Source organism: Cavia porcellus, unplaced genomic scaffold (assembly GCF_034190915.1).
Source record: "Cavia porcellus strain 051 isolate PalLab524CR breed Dunkin Hartley unplaced genomic scaffold, mCavPor4.1 scaffold_1, whole genome shotgun sequence".
NCBI lineage: Eukaryota > Metazoa > Chordata > Mammalia > Rodentia > Caviidae > Cavia > Cavia porcellus.
Genome location: NW_026947484.1, coordinates 185,778,875 through 185,798,154, shown reverse-complemented (window position 1 = coordinate 185,798,154; position 19,280 = coordinate 185,778,875).

The following is a 19,280-nucleotide window of genomic DNA, read 5'->3' as shown; positions in this document are numbered from 1 at the left end:
TAGAAGCCTCAAAGAAATTTTACAAAAACAAAAAGGGGGAGTAGGCCAAGGCCTGGCCCCAAAGGCACGATTATCCATGGCACTATTCACACACAATTTTTTAAATTTAAATAATGATAATTGCTCCCCAGCCGTGGAGCACTGCAACCCTTCCCCCAACCATAAAGGGTGGGTGAAGTGGAAAGATGTCCTGACAGGACAATGGATGGGCCCGGATCCAGTGGTCAGCTGGAACCGAGGCGCGGTTTGTGTTTTCCCACAGGAATCGGGACGAGAACCACTGTGGGTACCGGAGAGACTGACACGGGCGACAAAGCCCTCGACTGAAGATCAGACCTGCCCTACCGGAGATCCATCACAGACCAACCAACAAGATGAATAGAAATAGCGGTAGCCCGAAATGGACAAGAAGATCCTCAGGCATATGCATGGCTCGCTCGCCTAGCCTACGACCGAGTCTAGGGGCGGTGAGCTTCCCACACTCCTCCTCTAAAAAATTATGACATAGCTGGGTAGGAGAGTCAATGACGGGTAAGAGCGTACTCCCCCGGTGCGACTCAACCTAAGCCAGGCCCTACCCCATCCTGCACGTAAGCCGCTGGACTGTTAGATGCTGCCCAGGTCTAAATTTCTCTCCGAGGGGATTTCTTTACGGAGAGGAAATGAGTGCAAGCTTGTGTGCATCCAGGTTCCGTCCAGTTTGTGCCTGGCCCTAGAAAAAGGACGAGGGCCTCAGGGCCTTGGCAGACCATGGGACGGCCGACCAGGGTCTAAGCCAAGGACCTACGGTGGGCCTACGCATAGGGCATAAGCCTCTGCACCCAGTCCAGGAAGGGCTACGATGCGCACATTTATAAAAAAAATAAAAAAGGGGGAGATGTTGGGAGCCGCAGCCCCGAGCCCGGTCGCCTCACTTGGCGGACGTGAGGCCTGTAGTAAAGAGTAAAGCCTGAGGTAGATTACCCCTCCCATCGAGCACGTTAGTTTCCTGCTTACCTCGTAAGCAACCCGCTCAACAATATAGTCTGCCTGGCAACTGATGATGTTAGCCAATCAGCTTGCCTTGCTTACTTTAACATGATTGGACACTGTATCCGTATATATACTGGTGCCACCCCTGGGGGGGAAGAAGAAGCCCGGAAGTAGAAGCCCAGAAGGAGCCGCGGGGAGCGGACCAAAGGAGGCTTCAGCTGGGAGCGATCCCAGGGCAGGCTGTACGGAGAAGGAAAATAAAAGAAAAGGTTGTCCACTGCCAGACTTTGTCGTGTGTCCTTCCTGCCGGCCGGGAGCGGACATCGACAACTGTGGCCAAGCATCTCTGACATTCTCTCTCCTTCCTTCACTTTTTCCTCTTTCTTTTCTCCCTCCCTTCCTCTTGGCCTCTCTCTGTCTCTCTTTCTCCTCCTCTGCCTGTCTCTTTCTTTTTTGTTCATGTTCCAAAGCGAGTAGTATTCAAAGCTATATTAGATTCACTCATCAATTGAACTATCAATCTTTAAGTTCTTACTTTAGTTCACTGTAAGTCACCTAGTTCATGGCTGAACAAAGTGTTAACATTAAGCTTATATTCTAGTGGGAGAGCAGACAATAAAACACAAAATTAAATCCTTGTGGGTACTAGTTGGTACTACAGAGAAAAGTAACATTAAAGAGCTATTGGGAGGAAGGTGAGTTGTAATTTAATGGAAAAGCTATCTGAGAAAATAACTTCTGAATTAAAACCTAAAGGGGAAGCGAGAGAGTGGTTCTTGAACATATATATTTCAAGAATTTTTAGGTAGAGAAAAGGGAAAATACAAGGGCCCTAAAGCGGTAGTATTTCTACAATATCTGAGGCACAGTCCAGAGTGATCAGAGCTATGTGACCGGGGCGGGGCGGGGAGTGCTGGTTGTTCAGATGAGAGAGGCGACGAGGAGGTGGCAGACAGGATGAAGGACAAACTTTGGCTTCTGTTCTGAATGGCATGAGGGGGCACAAGGTGAGGCCAGGAAACTGAGCAGAAGAGTGACAGAGGTGACGTTCTAGGAGAACCCTGTACCTGAAGTGTGGATAGTAGACGAGAGATGGGAAAACGTGGAAGCCTGGAGGTCGAATGGGAGACTTTTACTATAATACTGTGAGATGTAACACTACTGTCAAATCATAACAACTTTAATAGGGAAATGTGATTATTCCCCCTTCTCATGAATGGAAAATGGAACCTGGGGAAAGTGCAGTTATTTTTTTTTTTTTTTTTTTTTTTTATTTTTTTGTCTTTTTCTTTTGTAAAACACCGTCTCTCAGTGGTTAGTAGTGTGACTTCAAAATTCTGAATTCATCTCAACTGCATGGTTGGTAACAAGTATCACTTGCCTTTCAAAATTGCAGCTCTGTTTATTTTATGGTTATAAATGAAAACTACTGATCTAAGAACACATGCTGGAGAGAGAAATAAATGAAAGCAAACACAAATGCTCATAATTTAAAATATGCTTTTGTACACATCTGTGCTTTCTGGTACCGGCAAAATAACACTAAAGCTGTGACACTGTGGAGGTTTGCCCAGGCAAAGCTCCAGTGAGAGATGCTGTGGGGACAGGGACCTTGGATTCTGCGTGGGTGACATTTCACCTCCCAAGTTTTGTGTGGTGCTGTGCTGACAGCTCCCGATAGTTGTCTACATGGCCATGGCAGTATGTAGATTCCTACAAATGTGTAAAGTTTCAAGGCAATGGGGGAACTTCTTGCTGTATATTTATAAAGATTTGGAAAATTATCCTTTTTCCTCTTATAATACTGTGACAAATTTCAAATTATATCCATAAACAGCTTTCTGTTTTGTAAATGACAAATTATATTTCATGGCATGTCCACATTTATGAGTTAACTTTTTACACAGTGATAACCATGTTGATTTTAGTATCCAGGTTTTAATCAGCACCCATAAACTAATGCATGACTCCTATTTCCCCCTCTCCCATATCAACTTCTTGGTCTCTATTGCTAGGCCCTTGTTTTTATGGCAATTTTTCTAGAAGAAAATAGATATAAACAAGAAGAAAGAGGAACTTTCAAAGAATCCAGGATTATAGTATTTTAGAAAGGAATAAATAAACCATTTTAGTTTGGAAAAAGAGACCCTGAACATTCATATATCAAAAACCTACTAATGCACTTCTCATTTTGCTAATTAAAAACAAAGCATATATTTGCTTGATACTATGTAACACTTCTTGGGCAACAATCATTCTATTTAAAAATACAAGTAATTTTCATGGTTATAAAAATATAAGGCCATTCCTTATTAGTATTTTACCATTATTGAACAATTAATATTTTATTGGGAATGAAGAGAGAGAAAAAGAAGTTAATTCTGCATTATAAAAGAATTTAGGAGTATGAGAGACTTTAAGATAAGCCTAAAAAGATGTGCAAAAGTTATGAAATTTTCATCATTCTAGAACTTTTATCTTGAGTGACATCTATTGATCTGGAATGCCATATATATATATATATATATATATATATATATATATATGTTTAGTCAAAAGAACTGAAAACAGGAGAAAAGGAACACTATAAACTAAGAAAATGGGGTGAAGAAAGGAAAGCAACATTTGATCAATTCAAAATCTTTCCTAGGCTTTTGACTTTGAGCTGAAAGACACAAAGAAAAGTATCTTTTGTTTTGTACTTCATGATTGCCTACATCCAGGAAACCAAATTTAGGTGAGGGGTATTACCTTCCTATGAATTAGAAAGTGCCAATATTTGTTTTCCTTTCTTCTATGAAAAAGAATCTTGTGGTGTCCTCGTTTGAGTTGTCATCAGGGGAGTGAGTTATCAGTTGTGACAAGTGCTTGGCCTTTTCAGCATCCACCAAGGTTATTAGCTGAGTGTTTGGATTTCCTGATTCCTTCCCTAAACCCCACCACATGGAGCTGAGATGGGGTTTGGAGAGGGTAATATGCCAGTCTCTCTCAAAGTCTCTCACTTTGTCTTTTTTTTCAATAATAATTCCAATTTAGCCTTTATCCAAATGACTTGTGGAATAAAACTTGGCCCATCATGGACTGTGACGTTTTTAAATAACTTCTCCTCACGTTCCGTTTGTAACACTAGGTTTACAACTGCAGCCAAAGGAATTTGGAAATTTTCTCAAAGCTCTTCGCCTTATCAATCTCATGTTTTGCATGATATAAAAGCATTTTATTTTTTAAAAAATAGTTTCTATTTCTTTAGAAAGAGATTTTGGGAAAGGTGTTCAGATGCTCACCAACTATGAAATCTTCATTATTTTAGAGCTTTTATCTTGCCAGGCAATTTGCATATTTGATCTCTGAATTTTATGAATAGACTGTTACCCTTGTTTTGTGGATGAAAACTGAGTTTGTGGGACTGAATCATTTGCTAAGAACTGGGAGGCAAACACACATTTGCTCTTCTTTTTCTAAAAGAGGCCTTGTTTTTTTCATCTGTGCTTCTGGAATGAATGGAGGCATTATGGGTAAGCCTAACTGAATAGAGGTCATTATCTACATAGAGCACAGGGATAAACATATTTACAAGGTTATTTGGTTATTAATTCTCACAGTATATAAATGAAGACTTGAGGAGATCACAGAAAATGGTTCCCTTTCTGTTCAGTTCTACACATAGACATAAATCATTTTCTTTTATTGAAGTATAAAACACCCAACCATTTGTCTTTTGTCTATTTCACATATGAAATGATTCTGTCTTTGGCTGCAATTTTAAATGTCATTGCAAATAATTTGTAACACACAATCACCCTGCTTACTGTCTTTGTGCAGCAAATACATACTCTAGATACCAAATAATATTTTAATAGATGAAAATTTGCATCTGAAGGACTTCAGATGGTACGTTTGGAATGCTCTACTTGGAAAAAGTTCAATTTCAGGAAAGGTTTTACTGCCTGGAAGTCAGACTTGAGCCCTTCTTTACTTACTTAACTGACAAGACTTTTATCTTTATCAAAGTATTGAGGAGTCCACATAGTATGATCCAGTTCAGTGAAAAATTAGTCTAAATATACTTCATGTCATGAGGTATGAAGTTTTTCTAAGCAGAGATGTCCTTCACAGCTTTTCCAGGTCTGAGAAGAAAGTATCATTAAAGTTCTGAGTTAGTCCTTGAAGGGTAGTCATCTGGATATTACTATTGGAAGAGAATGACATACTTATGAATTTGAAAATTGTACTCTTTTCTTTTGTGGCTCCATCACTAGGTTAAAACTCACCACAATTTATCCCCTTCTTGAGAGAGGGGAGTAAGAAGGAATAAGAAAAAGAATGAACATGTGTTATTTACCTGTGCCAGCTCCTCACAAGGAAAGAAGTTATTATGCAATGCAAACATATATTAATAAAAAATAGAAACCAGAAAAACTTATTCTCTTCCTGTAAACATAACAGTACCATCAGTGCAGTATACAAACTGGACAGGAGACTGAGTCAGTAGCAACAGTTGTGACCACATGGAACTCTACCAAAAAGTTAACGGAAAAACATTTTTATCCACTAATAATATGAGCAAATATGAAATATAATAATATGAAACTCACTTGGATGAATTAAAATGTACATAGTAATTAGGATTGTATTTTGAAATGGGATGACACCTTTCTTTTGAAGAGCTTAATGAAATTTTATAGATTTTCCTCTTCATCTCTAAGGTAGGAAAAATAGATATATTAATATATTCATACAATTTTTAATTGATTATGACTTGCTGGTGCCTGAGACAAAATCAACATATGGATAGCCGAAAATTCTATAGCTGAAAGCAGTGCAGAACAGATGCCCCAGACCTTTTGAAGCATTTAAAACAGAAACAACATTAACTACAATTACCATGATGGAAGAGTGGGTGCTACGCAGGCTGATGTGTCTTCTCTGATCTGCTCCAAGGCAAGACCTATTTTTTCTGACATTTAAAGTCATTAAGGTGAGAGCTGAGCTTTTCTGATAATGAAAACACCCACTGCCCATTTCTTTATGATGATCACATCTATCTTAATCTTCATTCATTTTTTTTTCTCACTGGGAGATTTGCAACATTCTCTGCCTTTGTATGATTTCTTTCTGAAGTCTTTCATCTGGTTGGAGGCACTATCATGTGTCTGTGGAGTTTCCAAATGGTCTTTAGCAAAAGCAATCTTCCTTTTCTATTGTGCCAGCTATTCAATCTTCCTCTTAAAGTCTCTCTACTAGCTCCCTGCTGCTTTCTAAATCAAGCTGTGATTGTACTAGTTTATCAGACTCTCCATCATGGGCTTCAAATTTGCTATTACAGATTTTTTTCCTGGTATCTTTTCCAATGCCAAAATACATTGCCTTCACTCCGGAAAGAAGTGATAAGAAATAGGTATAATGTACCACCTGCAGTTCATAGTGTGGGCACCAACAGGGATGTGGGACTGTACAGGGTGCTGCCTAGAGCTGTCGTCTTTGTTTTGTGAATATGTTTCTAATTACAAAGATGCTTATAGACTTATTATAAATTTTATGTTAATGTTAGCATGCCTGACATTTCTACATAGTCAAGGGATTTTTTTTAAAGAAATAAAGGTAATATCACCTTTGGTGATATTTTTCACAAGATCAAGAATCACGATGATAATCAGGTTATAAGAAATTGCAGTTTATGAACAGAGTCTTATTCATGTTTAATACAATGAAAATGTAATTTATCAATATGTATATATTGAATTATTAGTCTCAATCATTTTCCCACTCTTGCAGCAATATGACCTTATGCTAGAGAGGATATAGGACTTGGGCAACTCATTGCTCTGACCAGAGAGCTTTAAAGGACTTGATGTAAACAGAGCCTTGCAATGTATATGCATAACTGAACTTGATCTTTTGAGGTCTTATATTACACTCAGTGAAAAACCTTTGGACATCTGATGATTCAGGTTCCTAAGAGGCATGTAAAAGCATGCTGGATACAGCTATAACTTGAATACAGTTTCCATAAATCTCAGTGAACAGTGGTATGGTGAGTGAAGATAAATTCTATATTCTATGCCTCAAATATTTGTGGTTATCTATTATCCAACAAAATAATTAAAGTACTTGAAATATATATAAGAAGAAAAAACACTCAAGCTTCTGTTAATAGATCCTTGATAGTCCACATTCAGTGCGAGTTCTTTACAACTAAAACCTCACACAAAGAAGATTCATACATTTTGTGTGATCTTCCATAATGGAGCTTTCAGATCACAATGAAGTGAACATACTTGACATATTTTTTTTGTTAAAATAATTTTATGCACTCCTGTAGTTCCAAGAATAAGTCTTAAGATTAGCAGGTTCATATCAAAAACAAAATAATCTTAAAATAGCACATATTTTGCTTGTATTTTTCAAAGAGCATGAAGAAAGGTATACCACAGTAACATTTAAACATTTCCTAATTTCTCCCATTCACAATGCAACTATGGCCACATTTCTTTCATTCTAAACTGTTTCTAAAATCTTCAAACCTTTGCCTATTTGAAGAGTTCCATAACCATAGCCTGTGGCCTCCTCGACTTTCATATGTATGAGTACCTTTCTTCTGAATTCTACATAATAGACTCCAAGAGAAAGGGTCCAAGCCAGTTGACAGTTGTTACAGTTTAAATATAAAGTGTACTTCAAAGACCCAGGCAGGGATTTTGTTTGATAATCTGACAATGTTCAGACATAGGGTGTAGGGAGATATTGGACTATGAAGACACTGATATCATCAGTGGACAAGCCTGTTGATTAGTTCATATTTCAGCGGGTTTATTGAGAGATGCAGACTAATTAGCTGAGGTAGGTTCACTGCAGTGTCACTTTGAAGGTCATATCTTGTTCCTAGCCAGTTCTCTCTGGTTCTATCTTCCTCTGTTTCCTAGAAGTTATAAAGTAGGCATCTTTCAACCCACCATACCATGATTCTTTTGCCATGATTTTTTTGCATTGCTACAGGCCTAGGAAGAACAAATCCAAGTAAACATGAATTGAAATCATGCACCAAATAAAGCATTGATCCTTTACCTCACTTATGTCAAATATTTTCTCCTAGAAATAGAAAGCTGACTAACACAAATGAGAATGAAGACTTCAAGCCATAACTGTTCTTAGTAGTCTCAGGGTTAGAATAAAGGAAGGAAACAGTCATAATTTAATAAATGTTGACACACACTTGTAGCAGCGAAGTTCCTCTGTGTTAGAAAGTGGTAGATACTTGGTGTAAAATACAGAGATAACATAGTAAAATAAACAAATCTCTGCTTTGAAAACTCACTGGCATTTAGGGAGTTTTGTTGCTCCATCAAAGCATTAAAAAGGAGAATAATACCTAAGATTTAAAAAACCTTCTTTAGCTGTAACTGAGTTCTTTGTATAAATAACAAATGCTGAAGAATGGAAGGGAAAATTAAATAGGAAAGTACAGTATGGGATAAACATCAGAATATGGAATAATAGTATGATAAAATAGAGCCCAGTTTATTAGTGTGTATGTGTATACACACAGATATACTTTATATTTCACATGGCAAATACAATGGTTTCTAAGTTATATGGTTTCCAGATGAGACGTGTTTGGAATTGCAAAAATATCACTTTACTTTTCTATAACTGAAATTTAATTTATCTTTCAAATTCATATTTCTACTGAAGATGGAAAACTTAAATAGGCTCTTAAAAAATTCAAAGTATTTGGATTAAATGCAGTCCCTCAGGGTTCTTTCTCTCCTGTTTTTCTTCTTTCCCAGGAAGTGTGCTCATAGATTGTTCCAGGGTTAGAGGAGGGAACTGGCTTTGCGACACTTCTCTCTCTGTTTTCATGTCTTCTAGTGTCTTTTGCTGTGGGACGACTTCATCTTCTGTTGAATCCTTAGAGTCCACATCCTTCTTGTTTCAATTCCAGATTTTGTTAGGCCATTGGCTTTTTCAGTTATTGCCACAAACTCTAAGGAATTTGTAAGACTCACTCGTGCAACACTGGGGCACATGTAATTTGAGGCTGCTCTCATTGGTCTATCTGGACTTTTCCCTCACAAACTGTTCTAAAGCTTAGGGGCCACATGGAACTTGAATCTTCTACACAGGGCTTCCCATCAGATGGGCTGTGCTCCAACTAGCTGGAGAAAAGTCCCTTCTGCTGTGGGATAGATCTAATCTAACAAAGTAGTCATGTAATCTGATTCCTTCTTGTAGATTTCAATCTGTATTATCTTTCTATTTAGGTGGTAACAAACTGCTACAAAATTTGCAACTTAAATGATCACACATGTATTAATCTCTCAGTTTCTAGGAAACAGGAATTCAGTCATAACTCATGTATATATTCTTTTCAGAGTCTTCTACCAGTCAGTTGGCCAGGCTCATCTGGAGTCTTGACAAAGGAAGAATCTAATTTCAAGGTATTATTCTCCTTTTGACAGGATTCAGCTTATAGACTTCTCTTGATAGCTATTGATTATTGACTTTCTTCATATCCTAGGACCAAGGTATTATTCTCCTTTTTAATGCTTTGATGGAGCAACGAATCTCCCTAAATGCCAGTGAGTTTTCAAAGCAGAGATTTGTTTATTTTACTATGTTATCTGCATTTTAGATGTTGACAGGATTCAGCTTATAGACTTGTTAGCTTTTGATTATTGACTTTCTTCATATCCTAGGACCATGACTAAGCCCTAAGAACCCCTGTGGCTTTCCCTGTGTACTTCTCCAACATGAACACTTGTTTCATCAAACATGCATGGCAAATTTCCACTAAATAGACTTTTATGTGATATAATTATAGTAATGACAGCCCATAAACTTTACCATGAAACATAGTTGAATCATGGGAAAGGCATTCTGTTAACTTGCCATACTCAATGGCCTATAATCAAGCCATGGGTCCTACCTCCACTAATCAGAAAGGATTGCTTAAGGGTATGGACACCAAGAGGTGGAGCTCATGGAAGCCACCCGAAGTCTGCTCACGACAGGCCTCAAAGTGAGGTAGAGAGCTGGCTGCTGTCAGAGGCCTATTGCAAAAATGTTGATAACATCTCTAATTTTTTTGTAACCGGTAACATTTGTATTCTTTCGGCCAATTCTCACATCATCACATATGCACATTTTGAACAAATCTACAATTTTTCCAAGGTTGGAATCATAGATATTTCAGGGATTTTAGAAACCTAGAACAAAGTGAAAATAAAAGTATTCTATGTCAACCGTGGTTCTTAAAAATATGGCCTTCAGGAATGATTATTTCTGCTATAATTTTGTCAGTTTACTCAAGAGCTTAAAAATTATTAAAAATGTGATTATGAACTATTTGTTTTACCTGAAAGTGAATAATAAACTTGAAACTAGATAGAGGATAAAGTTTTTCAAGAACAAAACTATATCAGATGATATTTCAGAATATAGTTCTTGTTCATAGGAATAAAAGCAGTTGTAGGATGTTTCATTGAGTAATTCCTTCTTGTAAGTTTTCATAGAAACACTGAAGAATCACTTTTTACAGAATTTTCTCCAGTTAAAGAATTATATATAATTACAAAAGAACATTAGGAGAGTGCTTAAACTTACTTGAAAAAAGAAGAGTACATCAGTTCATATCTATCAGTTCATATCTGCCCAACCTACAAACAGGGGTTGTTCTAGGGGGGTGTCGCAAGAATTGTTCATCTACAGTGAACTTTGACTGCCCATCTGCCATCTGGGACATGGTGATGTGATCACTTCCTGTCCCATTCAATCATCCCACGGATTGTGCTTCCAGTTCATCATAAAATCGTCACCAGAGCTGAGCTCATGCCAGTGTCATGCCCTTGAATCTTCAAAACTGTGAGCCAAATAAGTCCCTTTGCTTATAAATTTACCCAGCCATAGGTATTTAACTGCAGTAATGGAAAACTTGTAATACAAATGCCTTATTTCATTTAATTCATACAAAAACTTCTACTGTTTTTAAAATTATGCCCCTCTCATATTTCAATACATGTGGCTGAGTAGATTTGCCCCAAATCCTACAATTTAAATGCAAATTTCTCAGTTCAAATTCTTTAATTTCTTTAGCTGCATCCTTTAACTTGCTAATTGAATAGACGGCTATGTACCTTGGTGCTTGATGTTATTTTAAGGTAAAATATTTGTAAGGTTATACATTAATGTAAATGTTGGCTGTATTATTTCCAATTTCTTTGGCATGGTGAGTCTTTAAAATTTTCACGGTGTATGCAGTTTTCATTCCAACTGTAGAATTTAAAATAATTCAGCAGAAACAGGCTTTTTCATATGAAAATACCAATTATTATTCCAGAACATCTTAATGAATGAAAATATCTAGAATGTTATTTAATGCTGTTATGTAATGGATTTTACTTTTTTATTATTATCTTTTGTTGTTTTGAAACAGTCTCACTATATAGTTCAGATTGGCCTTCACTTCATGATGTAGCCCAGGATAGCCTTTAATCCTCCTGCCTCAGCTGCCTTGAGTGCTGGCATTATGGTCCCTGTGAACACATTGACTGATATATTCTGAGTTTCTGGGACCCACAAAAGTATTGCTCAGGGAAATAGTCTGGTTGTTGGTAACACATAAGCAAATATACACAAGTACATACACCATCCATAGGATTTTTTTTTGTCTCAAATGCATTGCATTGTGTTTTTTATGTTGTTGCCTTAATAAGCACATTTTTAAAAACAATGTGGCACATAAATGCACACTATTCAGTTTATTTAAAATTTTTTTTATTAGTAAATATTTGCAGTACACTGATTACATTCTTTATGAGGAATTGCTACTCATATGTAACGTATCTTTATTCTCTCTTTTTTTCTTCCTCTGTTCTTCTCAGGTATTTTGTCACCATGTTTTGGGGTACTAGAATTTGAACTCAGGACCTTGCGCTTGCCAGGCAGGCACTGCGCTGCTGAGCTATATCCCCAGCCTAATAAGTACATTTTTAAAAAACTCATAGGCCTGATGTGTTTGAAGAAATAATGGGATCTGCTTTTCTTTAAAAAAAACCTTTGTACCTCCCAAACTTGCTTACATTATCGAAGGGATGCCCATTAACTAGTGGAAAACTCAAGCTTCTCTACTTGCAGAAAACCAGGTAATAGCTAACCAAACACATTGCTTGTTTTCTATCGATCAGCTGGATTGTACACTGGGATTATTAATCAGTAGGTGGTACTGGGGTTGCAGCTCTGGCCTTATCTTCCACCTTCTACCTTTGATCGGTCAGAACTAAAGTGTTTCTTTTTTTATAGGAACAATGACAGCGTTTATTTGAAAAGGTAAATATGAAGAGTGAGAGAGAAACTGGCTCTGCAGGGTGAGTTTGGGCCAAGTAAAAGAGGAAAAAGCAAAACCAAAGCACACCTTGGAGAAAGTAGAGTAGGACAACTTGAAGAAAGTCCTTCTAGCCTCAAAATGTTTCTTGGAAAAACAATAAAATGAACAGTAAGAGGAAGAGTGAAACAGAAGTCCTCACTTGCAAACAAAAAAGACAAAGAACTTGGTAAAAGCTGATGGGGTCAGACTTTACATGGAAACAATTTCTCCAAAGTAAGAGCCCGTGTGTTTCTTTCTGTGGATGCACTGATGATACCATGACTGTGACCAGATAAGCAACTAAACCACAGCTGCCAGCCACTCTCTGTGGAAGAATTCCGGTGTTTCTCTGTTAAGATTACAAGTGATTGGGAGTGCTAACTTCTGCTTCAGGAAAATGCAAAAAGAGAAAACTAAACTCAAATGATGTGTAGAGAGACAGGAATGTGTAAAATAGCATGCCTATATGTGTCACTGCAGTAGAGAGAAAGCTTTATATTTTGAATGGAGAAATCTCTCTGTACTCCTGAATATCTGTCTCATTGGCATTAGTACTGCTACAGTTGAAAATGAACGCTGCATACCATAAGATCTAATCAAATGAATTCTGAGAACTATGTAAGAGAAAAATCTTGTTATATAATTTCAAAGCCTGGGAGCATCTCTTGCATTTCAACAGAATAGATAGAGAGTGAAGGTCAGTTCATTCTCTACTTCAATTAGAACGAATCACCACTAGCCTAGACACTCGCTGGTAGGCAGTTTCTCCTGCTGAACAGTTCCCACATGGGAAAGCAATTATGTGTTTGTGCTTTGTTGTAGTTACTACAACAAATTTGCTGAAGCGTTTTCTGCAAACAAAGTAGTGGAGTTTTTCTAGTCTTAACTTATGCTTTGTATAAGTATTTAGGAACAATTTTTAGTAAAAATTTATAAAAAATATAGTTTTCCTTTAAGAATTATGATATTCCCTCCTTCCTGGAGGGGGCTAATATAATGGATTCCAGTTATACCTTTAGCTGTCTTTACCAGGAAACTCAGTGGCAATTGGAAATTTGTGTCAAGCAAGTATGTTGGTGCTATATTTTATTTTTTTCTCTTTTGTATCACTCCTGGGGTTTTGTGTTTTACATTCTATATATTTGGCTATTGCATGTCATGCGTTTAAAAATGTTTTCTTTCTCAAGTCTTTTGTGAAAAATAATAAATCTAAATTCAATCTATCAATAAATCTTTTGCTCCTCATTCTATATATTCTGTTGAATTAAAAAGAAAGGTACAAATGGCACCTATGAATTTTTCTAAATTTATTAAAATTCATGATGTAAATTCTTAGCCAAAATGCATAAAACTGGGAGTGGAATTTCTAGGAATGAAGGACTTTGAAAGTCAGTTAGTTGTATCTATGCTTTTTATATTGTTCTTGACATTATGTTTTCTGAGTTTAATGTACAATTATTCCATTTTTATATCTTATAATAAATAAGCATATTAAACACAGGCTTCTTTGAATTAAGGTAGGAATATTTAATAATGATAATGTGCACCACAGCATATGAAATAATTTTAATTAAAATATTCTGATCTTTTTTAAGTCTCATAATTAATGAACTTATAACCATCTAAGGTTCATTTAAAGCACTTGTTTCTGAGTAATTTACTTTCATCTAAATGCTGGTAGGTAAGAATACCATCTAATTTGTACATACTAAACTTACCTAAGATCATCAGCTCTGAAAGAACTGTGAAATAATTTACTTCACTATTATATAATTTGGCTCCAAATATGAAATGTGATAGTTTTTAAAAACTTAGAAGCTTGGCAAGCAGTGTTCTTCCACACATGGGATTATTTACTTAGCTCTAAAGCAAAAGCAGTTATTTATATGCCACCTTCCCCATCACCCAGTCAAGTTGCAGACAATATGAAAAAAATTGTTTAGCAATGCTGGAAAATCTAACTGAGAAACTGGGGAAATCTGAATCATAAAAGCAGCTGCCAGTGGAAATAAAACTGCTAGCTCTTGTTGGTTCCATGTGTGAATGGGCAGTCATCACAGCTGGGTTTGCTGGACTGTGTTGAGCAGAGCCTCCGTTAGTTGGTGTGGTGGAATCATTCAGTGCCTCATTCTGTGAACCTCTTTAGAGCAATTGCCCGTGGGAAACCTTGCTTTTAAGAAACCCTGAATTGTGTGTCACTCTTGCGACTTTCCTTTTCCTTGGTAAGGAAGTGCAGACTGGTTCCACTTGTTTATTTTGGAGAGACTTACATTTTTCCTTTAGAGAGCTTCTGTAGCTGCTTACAGAGACAGTAATAGATGTGGGACTATAAAATACTCTGGAAAATGCCCAGGCCATAGTAACTCAGCTGAGCCAAGTCAAAGTGTATGAAAAGTAGCCTTCACTGGCTTCACTAAGGAGTAATCTGAGAGAGATGTTTTCTAGTACAATTTAGAGAATTTGCAACATTTACCAATGTGGTATTAATAGCTGGAGTGTTCAAGTGACAAGAGCACGGGTTGATATTTAGGCATAAATCAAACCAGGATTATTTTGAGAATGGTGCTTTAATTTAAACATCAAAATTAGGAAACAATATAAAGACATTTTAAACTGGATAATATATTAAAGTTCCTTAGAAACTGTAACACTGGCATATTTATAAATTTATTTTCTTTACAGTAGATAAGATAATGGTATCATTTGTGAGTAGTTTTATGTACTTTTATTATCAATCTTTCAATAAAAATGTTTACCACACAGTCAATATGGAAACGGGAGGTAGAACAAGACATGTGTCAGGGAATGTGTCAGACTGACAGTGTAACAGGGAAAGATGACATCAGGGTGAGGCCTTCACGAAGAGTCCTACTCTAGCCTGGCGGAGGTTAAATCCTGTGATTTATCTCTGTGATAAACCAATGTCTAGTGAGCACCGTTGGTTTCAGGAATCTGTGAGGCACTGGAAGCACTATCTTGACTATGGCAGGCTAGATTCTCCAGAAACAAGCTTAGACCTACAGATTTGCTCCCAGGAAAGATTGTGCTGGTAACAGCACCTGCTGAGGACAAGGAAAGCAGAACTGGGCAGTCGGAGAAGGTCATGGAGAGGCAGCAGAGGCCTCTCAGCAGTTTCCAAAGGGAGTTCTGGAGCAGGGCTTGCCTTTTAGAGTTGCCTCAAATTGAGGCAAGAGGAAAATGTGTTTGCTCCCTTTCCCTCAGCTGTCTTTATCAACCAGACTTCAGGAGGGAGCTGCCCTGAGAGGGCGTATAACTAAGTACTTACTAGAGTTATGGGTAAAACCTACCCTGCTACTCATAACCTACATGAATGACTTATGACCTCTGTTTCTCCAGCCCTTCATGTGGTCTCAGCATATAGTAGAAGCACATTATTCATGTTCAAAAGAAAGATAAAAAAATTAGTACGTAGATAAACCATTTCACTAAGGAGCTTTATGTGCCGGAGAGAGCACAAGTAGAAGCGTTTACTTTGTTGTTCAGGCAATTGACTGCCATTTTCATTTGCTTCTTATAATGTGAACACTTTCCTGAGCTGGGCGTGATTCCTGTGTTAAAGACACTTTTCAGAAACAGCCTCTAAACATACACTGAGTATTTCATCAGTGTTGAATTGAAGGACTAGCAATCTTGTTCCAGTCCTGGAGGAAAAATTCTTCTGTGTAACCTATTTGTCTCCAAAGTACTGCAGAATACCATAGTGTATGGCACCCAACCTGTGATTAAAGTGGTATTTAGTGGTAGTGTTAATTATATGAAATTTTTGCCTTATGTTTTGACTTTCAAATTTAGAGTATAAATAAGATGCAACTCTATATTGTAGTATCCTATGTGAATGAATCCTGGAGCCAGTAAAACTTGAGCTTAAATAGAAGTTTCATCTTGACAAGCTGTATGTTGGAGGATTCAAATAACTTCTCTATGCTGATTTACACCCTTTGTAAAGTGGGAATCATCTTAAATACAGGTTATCATGAAGGAAGAATGGAAATGTATGTAAGTGTTTAGCTTGGTATTTTATTGAGAAATAAATAGTTTATGAAAAAAATAATTGTCAGACATATAATTCTGAAGAGTCAAGTTTGGCTAACGAATTTTGTAGCGCTGGCTACGTCTAACTTTGCTAAGGTATTCATCTCTAAACTTGTACAATAATTCCTGCTTCAGAGGACTGGTGTGCAGTTGTGTTAAATGGAATTTTCCACGTAAGTCAGTTACCTAAGTTCCTGTCAGTCAGTGTGTACTCCAAAGTGCTCGCTTTTATTCTGGAGCAGCTTCACGTTCTTAAGCATTTTAATCATTTGTTCAATTGTTCAATTTATAAATACGCAAAAAGAAGCCCAGTGATTTGTCTGGCTTGGCAGTGGTGATGGTTGTCTTCACCCAGAATCTGTTGATTCTAAATTTCCTACAATCTGTTTCCTAGCTCCTACACCATTGGCAAGACAGTGCTAACACTGATACTGCTGATACGTTTATTCTTGCACAGACTTATACTCAACATTAACCCACAGCTAAAGTTAAACTCATGGAAATTCCTCAGCAAGGTTGCAATTATGCAAAAAATATGACAAATGGATAGCTCACAATACCAGAAGAAACCTCTAGAATAATTCACAGGATATGGCGAGATTAAATTTTAAAGAGAGTTTTCAAAAGAAAATGAAAGCTTTCTACAATATAAAGCATAGAGAAGTGGCCGGAAAAGGGCACCAAAGCAAACTTTTCATTGTCTTAGTTTAGGGAGAATTCAGTCACTTCATGGAAAATAAATATGATCTCTTGTTCTCTCATTAATGTCAGTTCTTTTCATTAGTTACAGAAATCTATTACTACTTATAACTTTAACATCACTTTAGTGGTTATGTTTATCAATTGAATTTTTAAAAATATTTGTACTTATCAAGTAAATTTGAAGTATTTCCTTGAACAAGAAACAAATTTATGTACAAAGTTTATAGGTTAGATACTTAACAAACTAGGTCCATGTCTTTAAACTCCAGACTCTAGGATGAAGAACAGATATTTAGCGTCCAATTTAGTGCTGAATGCTATCAATAGTGTCCTATGATAGCCTTGGATTTAAAATGTTTGCTTCATCTCAAGTCTTCTGCACAAATGAAAAAAAAAAGCAATATCAGGCAATAATGGCTTTAGTCTAGTCAATCTAGGTGATGGTAATTCATTATTCTTCTTGGCCTAGGTAAGCCTTTCGATTGTTCGTATTTAACCCTGGCCAAAAGGCACTGTCCCATAAAAGGGAGGGATAAAGTTCCAGCAAAACTGATGGAATTGTCCTGCTTCTCTGTCTGTCACTGACCTGATTCTGACTCAATTCTTGTTTAATTCCTTCCACAGGAATGAGTATCTCTTACCATTTACACTGTGTCTGAGGAGCTGCATTAAGGCAGTAATTCCACTTCTCAAATGCCTGGAGACATATTCAAAGGTGAATATGGTGAGGAGAAGGATATTTACAAAAGCATTATTTGGATATCACACTCAGGAATTTGAGCTTTTAGTGTTCTCCTTGCTTTTAGTGTTTTCTTGCGGAATACCCAGTCCTAACTGGTGTTCCCATGCCTGTGGATTTCCCTGCCTGCAGACAAATAACATCAACACAGCCTGCAGGGAGGTAGACTTTCAATAGTGTTCTTTTCTTAGGAATTTCACGATTACTGTTTTCCACCCAATTCCCTACTAACATAACAAGAATTTCATATATCTGGGTACACATAATTATTATTAGATTATTCTTACGTTATATTGTTTTCTTTTAAAGATAATTCATTCTAAATTTCACTGACAATAATTGTGCATAATTCTGAGGGATGATTTGATGTTTTCATCTTCATTATATTTTAGAGAGGCTTAGTCAACCTAGTTAATATGTATGTCGCTCCACTAACTTTTCATTTCCTTGTGGTAAGACTAAGTAAATCATACAGAAACAGAAGGAAGAAAAGTGATGAGCAGGGCCTGGGGAGAGAAAGACAGAGAAAGGAAGGGAAAATGTTGATTGAGGCATGCCAAGTTTTAGTTATTATGTTAGGGCATAAATTTTGGTGTTTTATTGCATTTCATAGTGATGTCTTAATAATATACATTTCAAAATTACTAAAATATTAGATTTTCAAAAACATTCTTACATTACTCTTTAATTCACCATTTTTTAAACAGTTGAAAACATTCAACTGCCCATATGCAATGAGTCACTTATAAAATCCTATTTCTGGGCATTGCAATAGCAATATATATGTATATACCAAAGACTATATGTGAACACATCAAATTCATTTGACTTTCAAAGAACAGTATCAGATATGTACTTATATCCATTGTACAGATGAAAAAACTGGACAACAGAGAGCTAATTAACGTGTTAAAGATTTCCTGACACACTCGGAAGTGAAACATCCTAACCATACATGCATTAAATGTATACAACCACTGATGATATTGACTCTGCTTAGCCTCAGATGAGTACAATATCCAGCAATATTGTCGGATACACTTGTCTATGCTATTTGTTTCCCTTTTCCTCGAATTAATTTCACTGTAGCAGCAACATTCTTCCCCTGAAAATTCACTCTTTTTAACTTTAATTTTTTATTTGTACATGTTTGCAGTACATAGGATTATATTCATGGGGTCACTGGTACAAGTACATAACACACCTTAACTCTTTTTTAAATTTATTTTTTATTAAGAAATTAAAAGAAAGAAGGATATTAAGATAAAAGGACGTAATAACAACATAATAACATAGGTCAGAACAGAACAATTTAAGCAACATAGTGTTTCACCAGAAGACAACCTGACATAACAGTAGCTACCATAGTGTCTCTTTCCTTGAAACGTTTGAGTATAACTTCATATATTATAGCATCAAACACAACATGACACTGTAAAACCATTTAAGAGA